The following is a 7441-nucleotide window of genomic DNA, read 5'->3' on the forward strand; positions in this document are numbered from 1 at the left end:
TTTATCGGAGAAATGGCTGGTGTTGGTGCTTCAATCATCCTGGCACCATGGTTGTTATTGCATTGTTATATAAAATGAAATAGTTCAACTCACCATAATGCAGAATCAGTGGGAGCCCTGAGTGTTTCACATGCCACCGTCACCAGATGCAGATTGTCACTTGCAACATCACCTGCCACAAGTTGCAGACTGTCAATTGCCACATCACCTGCCACACAATGCGGTTTGTCACTTGCCACATCGTCTGTCACCAGATGCAGATTGTAAATTGCCACGTCACCTGCCACATGTTGCGGATTGTCACTTGCCACATTGCCTTGGTGCTCTGGTGAGGGTAGGGGTTCCCATGCAGGATTTCGGAGCAATGGAGTGGAGAATCAATGGAGATGGATCGGATGGATCCAGTAATCTTCTCAATAAAGTCGTCTTTGTGTATCACTGCGCACTGCACTGCACACTGCCCAAGGTGGAGAAGATGGAGGAGGTGGGTGGAGCCAACAATAACTCATGGGTGGTGGTGGCCTGTACTTTAGTGTGGACAACATGGAGGGAGGAGGGTGCCGGTGGGTGGGGCCAACAGTCAGGGGCGGAGAAAGCCCTACCGCCACTGACTGTGGACGGGCTGGCAGCCTGGCTGGACATGTTAGTGCACTCAGTTAGTTACTGTGTAACAGGGGCGGAAGAACGGAAGTGGAAGTTAACACAGTGAGTCTGCCCTATTGCTCCAGCATGAGCATCTCCTGTGACTGTCCTGTCACACTGTCACATCGGTCGGCTCTGAGAGACTCGAGTCCGACCTCCGACGTGACGGTGACTCACTCACTGTGACAGACGTCACTCGTTGCTAACGCCTGGGCTGCCTGGCGTCTAGCAATGAGTGCAGGGAAGAGGCACCACCCACCTCCTCCTGGTATACTTCCTTATCAGAGTGAGTGACCGCCGCTTCCCGTAACCACATAGACACGAGTCTCTCTCGGCGCCGCTGATCAGCTCATGTGAGAGAGAGGCTCGGGCCGGCAGGAGAGGAGACAATGACATATCAGTGCTATTATTTGGGGGGGGGCAATTTCCCTTTTGCCCCCCCCTGGATCCGCCCCTGCGCTTAATGGGGATGAAAGAAAAAAAATAGATCTAGATGGAACGTCCATACATCGTTGATAATTGTATATACATATCGGTAGTTGTGAGCTCTCTGCGTTTCGGGACCTTTGAATAGATTCAAATAGACATATATAATGATAATGCATATTGCTATATATCAATTATTGTATATTTCACTAGAACCTAATATTGCACAATAGTATACATTTCAACATGGAAATATTTACAAATACATAGAAAATGTGATGCATATAATACACATATAGTGCTTGGTGCCTATACAGAGTTAGTGACACACTAAAGTGTCACTTAATGGGGATAAAAGAAAAAAGAAAAAGAAAATAGATCTAGATGGAACATCCATTAATCGTTGATAATTGTATATACATATCGGTAGTTATGAGCTCTACGCGTTTCAGGACCTTCTAGCCCCTCATCAGGAGAAAAACCGTAGTAATTACCTAAGAATGGAGAGGACAGCCATATTAAAATAGCTTAAGCAAACAAGTGGGCAAATGTGAAATATAAAAAACCCACACATATACACATTTAGCCCACAGACTTACATGTACATCTGCGCAATGGTGGTGCAGCCATGGGAGTCACAGACCAGCTAATGGTGCCACACCCCAGAGCTGAGGGGGGCGCTACGAGGCGGACGCAGCCAACACAAACAACACTCCGAGTGGGTCAGACTATATGAGGTGACAAACGTGTGGACAAAAAATAGCTCCAATTTAAAGACCTATGTGAAAAAATGTGGGAAAAAACAAGAATGTAAGTGAACTGCAAATGTGTGTGTGTGGAGAATGATGAATAACATGGACAAGTAAGTGTAATGGAATGAGGGGAATATTTAGAAAAGCAGAGAGACAAAGTCAAGTGTAAGAGGGGTGAAAACAGAAGGGGGGAAGTAAAGGGTGAGTAGACAGGAGGAAGGTGAAGGAAATTATTACCTGGCTCAAAGTGAGTGGGGGCAAAAAACGGGGAGCATGTGGTTCCATGATGTTGAGTGATGTGAACAAATCTATGTGTGAGACCTAGCAACAGAAGAGGCCTATGTAGGGAGCGCCGCCACGGCCCATCCCCCAACGTCACGTACCAGCAGCCAATGTGGGGGCATGGGAGGCGCCAACAAGCTAGCAGCCAGACCACCCAAGCAAGCAAGGAGCGCCATCCCGTGCCCCCAATGCGCTGGAGAAGGTACATCAAACTGCCAGCAAATGGTGCGCCAGAGGACGCCACACGTGCCGGCATGGGAAGCGTGATGTTGACGCGCAGTGGTGGTGCCCCCGCCCACCCTACATCAGAGCCTGGTGGAGGGGAGGCCCCCAGTGCGCGTGTCACTAACTCTGTATAGGCACCAAGCACTATATGTGTATTATATGCATCACATTTTCTATGTATTTGTAAATATTTCCATGTTGAAATGTATACTATTGTGCAATATTAGGTTCTAGTGAAATATACAATAATTGATATATAGCAATATGCATTATCATTATATATGTTAATATATGACTATTTGAATCTATTAAAGCTCTTTTATCCAATGTATTCATTTGCGTCCACGTGCCTGATGCAAAGTCCCGCCTCTTGCTCTCTTTTTTAATCTCATGAGATCTGAGGACTTTTTGACCCCAGATCTCATATTTAAGAGGACCTGTCATGCTTTTTTTCTATTACAAGGGATGTTTACATTCCTTGTAATAGGAATAAAAGTGACCCCAAATTTTTTTTTTTTTAAAAATAATAAAAATCTAGTAAAATAAATAAGAAAAAAAAAAATCCCGACAAGCTCGCGCGCAGAAGCGACCCCATACGTGAGTAGCGCCCGCATATGAAAATGGTGGTCAAACCCCACATGTAAGGTATCGCCGCAATCGATAGAGCGAGAGCAATAATTATAGCCCTAGACCTCCTCTCTACCTCAAAACATGCAACCTGTAGAATTTTTTAAACGTTGCCTATGGAGATTTTTGATGGTAAAAGTTTGACGCCATTCCATGAGCAGGCGCAATTTTGAAGCGTGACATGTTGGGTATCCATTTACTTGGCGTAACATTATCTTTCACAATATAAAAAAAAATTAACTAACTTTACTGTTGTTTTAATTTTTTAATCAAAAAAGTGATTTTTTTCCAAAAAAAAGTGCGCTTGTAAGACCGCTGCACAAATACGGTGTGAAAAAAAGTATTGCAATGACTGCCATTTTATTCTCTAGGATGTTAGAAAAAAACAATATATAATGTCTGGGGGTTCTAAGTAATTTTCTAGCAAAAAAAACAGTTTTAAACATGTAAACACCGTGGTTCTCCCAGCTTAAGCAAAATCCGGCGGTCACCCTGGAAGTGACAGTTTTGGGCTCCTTTGCAGCCCTAAGTAACTTGCCATTCCGAGGGCTCAGAGCTAGCCCCTGTATGACGACCCTCATGCGGACCACAGTGAAGGTTTGGCAGGAGGCTTGATTAATCTACAGGTGTCCTGGACACGTGTCACCACATATGCCACTGTGGGATAACCCTATGCTACCCCACCTGAATAGTATTCCGGACTCATCCCTGTGGGCAAAGAAAGGGATCACCACTTTGAGACACATAGTCTATGAGGGCAGACTCATGCCCTTTCAGGATCTAAAATGAGTATACTCACTCCCACTCTCCTTCCAGTTCAGACATTGGTAGCTGAAACACGCTTTTGAGGCACAATTTCCTGAATCCTTAACTTTGGAGCCTGACTCCATAGAACGCTTCCTGATCTCTAGGGAGATGGGACGACCTCTTTCGTCCTTGTACCTCTATCTCACTGTGAAATATGACACCAAACGTACTAAAACTTGGGAAAGATGGAGGGCGGATATTCCAACCCTGGGTGAGGAAGAATGGGAAGAGTGCCTCTCCTCTTATATACCCTCTATGATTGCCGCGAGAGAGAGATTCATACAATTCAAATTTCTACATAGGGCCTACTGAGGCTGTCACGTATCTACCCACAAAGAAATCCCAACTGCCAAAGGTGTAAGCAAGAGATAGGCACGTTCTGGCACATGGTCTGGTCCTGCCCTAAAATTCAACCCTACTGGGAGGATGTGGCCTCTAGGCTGAGGGGCGTAGTGGGGACAGATATACAGGTTGACCCGAGTATCCTGCTGTTAAGTCACTTGGAGAATGTGGATGGAGACCAGTATGGTAAACTCTGCCTGACGTTCTCGTTATATTATGCTAGAAGGTAAATACTGTTTAAGTGGAAACCAGAGAACTCCCCTACTTGTGCCTCTTGGCAACGCTCAGTCTGTACCAGTTTTATAGTACACAGTTGTTTCCTTCTTTGATTATCCTGGCACCGGTTAGCGGTTAACTGGGTTAAAACTCTTGGATAAGACTCACACTCCTCAAGATTTGATATATATGCACTGCTGTACTTTCTGTAATTATTTTTTTTTTTAATTTTTGTCTTAATAAAGTATTTTCTGTTAAAAAAAAAAAAAAAACATGTAAACACCCAAATCTCAAAACGAGGCTGGTCCTTAAGTGGTTAAATTGTATTCATTCAATTACAAATCTGTTTTTTTTTTCAGCCTGTGAATACTTGTAAAATATACAATGTGGTCCTTGTACTGAAAAGTTTGGAGGCCCCAGTTATACAGCTTATTTTTCTTTACAGTGTGTAACATAAGCATTCATATCTGAGTTACTCAAAGCAGGAGAGTGACATTACTTGTAGCAGCTTAACACAAGGCTAAAATGATCCAGCACAAAGGGTTATTATTTCCCCCGAGGCTGGCTGGGCAGGGAAGTCTCCTTTGCTGGTTCCCATATACACAATTATCCTATGTAGCTTTATTGGACAAGCATCATCTCATATCTTTATTAAATATAGATTATTTTATCAAAATGGCATATCATTGCTACATTTTTCTTTCAGCAGAGGCCCACCTTTAATGGGCCCACGAGCACTTTTTTTTATGTCAGCCTTGTATTTGTATAAATATTGAAGAAACGCCATATAAACACTTTTTCTCAAACCAGAAGGGCCCCAAGGCAGATGTCATAAGTTCCCAGGGTCCTGCTGCTGCACGTGCACCCCGACACCACCTCTCACACAAATATGCAACCCCAGGAAGACACTTTATGCATTAATGCACATTTTTTGCAGAGATAAATGGTGTAGTCTACAGATCTGCTTTATCAACGCAAAACACATTTTCATTTGTATGTTATGAATGTTAATGGGGACTCAAGTTAAAGAACTGTAGACAAGCAAATTCCCACCAGTAAACTTTCTGTAGGATCTGGTTTGGTTACAGTATGTGCACTGGCAGTGTCTTGTTCACTACACAAAGTACAGTTGGATCTGCACTGAATGCACCTTGTAGCTAAGTACTTTTTGATAAGGAAGAGTTTGCTTGTGAATCAACTGCAACTGGTAAATTGTCTACATATTTGATCATCTGAGATGTGTGGGCAATTTCAGGAAGAGTTGCATTTGGAACGGTAATCCTTTTTCCAAGAATTAATATACTATGTTACAATTCTTGAAAATACTGTATCATTCTACAGTGAGGAAAAAAAGTAACTGCTGATTTTGTATGTTTGCCCACTGACGAAAAAATTATCAGACACTGTTAAAATAAACCTACCATTAAAAGTATAGACTGATTGTTTCTTTGTCAGTGGGCAAATGTACAAAATCAGCAGGGGATCAAATACTTTTTTCCCTCACTGTTTATAATGGTCAAATAAAGGCTAATGGACGAAATGTACAGTTTTTTAAAAAGTTCACTGGGAACCCCCCAGTTATTTTGGGTTTCGCTTTAACCACTTCAGCCCCGGACCATTATGCTGCATAAGGACCAGAGGACTTTTTCCAATTTGGCACTGCGTCGCTTTAACTGCTAATTGCGCGGTCATGCAATGCTGTACCCAAACGAAATTTGCGTCCTTTTCTTTCCACAAATAGAGCTTTCTTTTGATGGTATTTGATCACCTCTGCCGTTTTTATTTTTTGCGCTATAAACGGAAAAAGACCGAAAATTTTGAAAAAAAATGATATTTTCTACTTTTTGTTATAAAAAAAATCTAATAAACTCAATTTTAGTCATACATTTAGGCCAAAATGTATTCGGCCACATGTCTTTAGTAAAAAAAATGTCAATAAGCGTATATTTATTTGTTTGCGCAAAAGTTATAGCGTCTACAAACTAGGGTACATTTTCTGGAATTTACACAGCTTTTAGTTTATGACTGCCTATGTCATTTCTTGAGGTGCTAAAATGGCAGGGCGGTACAACCCCCCCCCCCCAAATGACCCCATTTTGGAAAGTAGACACCCAAAGGAAATTGCTGAGAGGCATGTTGAGCCCATTGAATATTAATTTTTTTTGTCCCAAGTGATTGAATAATGACAAAAAGAAAAAAAAAAAAAATTACAAAAAATTGTCACTAAATGATATATTGCTCACACAGGCCATGGGCATATGTGGAATTACACCCCAAAATATATTCAGCTGCTTCTCCTGAGTACGGGGATACCACATGTGTGGGACTTTTTGGGAGCCTAGCCGCGTACGGGGCCCCGAAAACCAATCACCGCCTTCAGGATTTCTAAGGGCGTAAATTTTTGATTTTACTCCTCACTACCTATCACAGTTTTGAAGGCCATAAAATGCCCAGATGGCACAAAACCCCCCACAAATGACCCCATTTTGGCAAGTAGACACCCCAAGCTATTTGCTTTGAGGCATGTTGAGTCCATGGAATATTTTATATTTTGACACAAGTTGCGGGAAAGTGACAATTTTTTTTATTTTTTTTGCACAAAGTTGTCACTAAATGATATATTGCTCACACAGGCCATGGGCATATGTGGAATTGCACCCCAAAATACATTTAGCTGCTTCTCCTGAGTATGGGGATACCACATTTGTGGGACTTTTTGGGAGCCCCGAAAACCAATCACTGCCTTCAGGATTTCTAAGGGTGTAAATTTTTGATTTCACTCTTCACTGCCTATCACAGTTTCGGAGGCCATGGAATGCCCAGATGGCACAAACCCCCCCCTCCCCCCAAATGACCCCATTTTGGAAAGTAGACACCCCAAGCTATTTGCTGAGAGGAATGGTGAGAATTTTGCAGCTCTCATTTGTTTTTGAAAATGAAGAAAGACAAGAAAAAAAAAATGTTTTTTTCTTTTTTCAATTTTCAAAACTTTGTGACAAAAAGTGGGGTCTGCAAAATACTCTACCTCTCAGCAAATAGCTTGGAGTGTCTACTTTCCAAAATGAGGTCATTTGGGGGGGGGTTTGTGCCACCTGGGCATTCCATGGCCTCCGAAACTGTGA

The sequence above is a fragment of the Aquarana catesbeiana genome, linkage group LG05 (assembly GCF_042186555.1).
Source record: "Aquarana catesbeiana isolate 2022-GZ linkage group LG05, ASM4218655v1, whole genome shotgun sequence".
Lineage (NCBI taxonomy): Eukaryota > Metazoa > Chordata > Amphibia > Anura > Ranidae > Aquarana > Aquarana catesbeiana.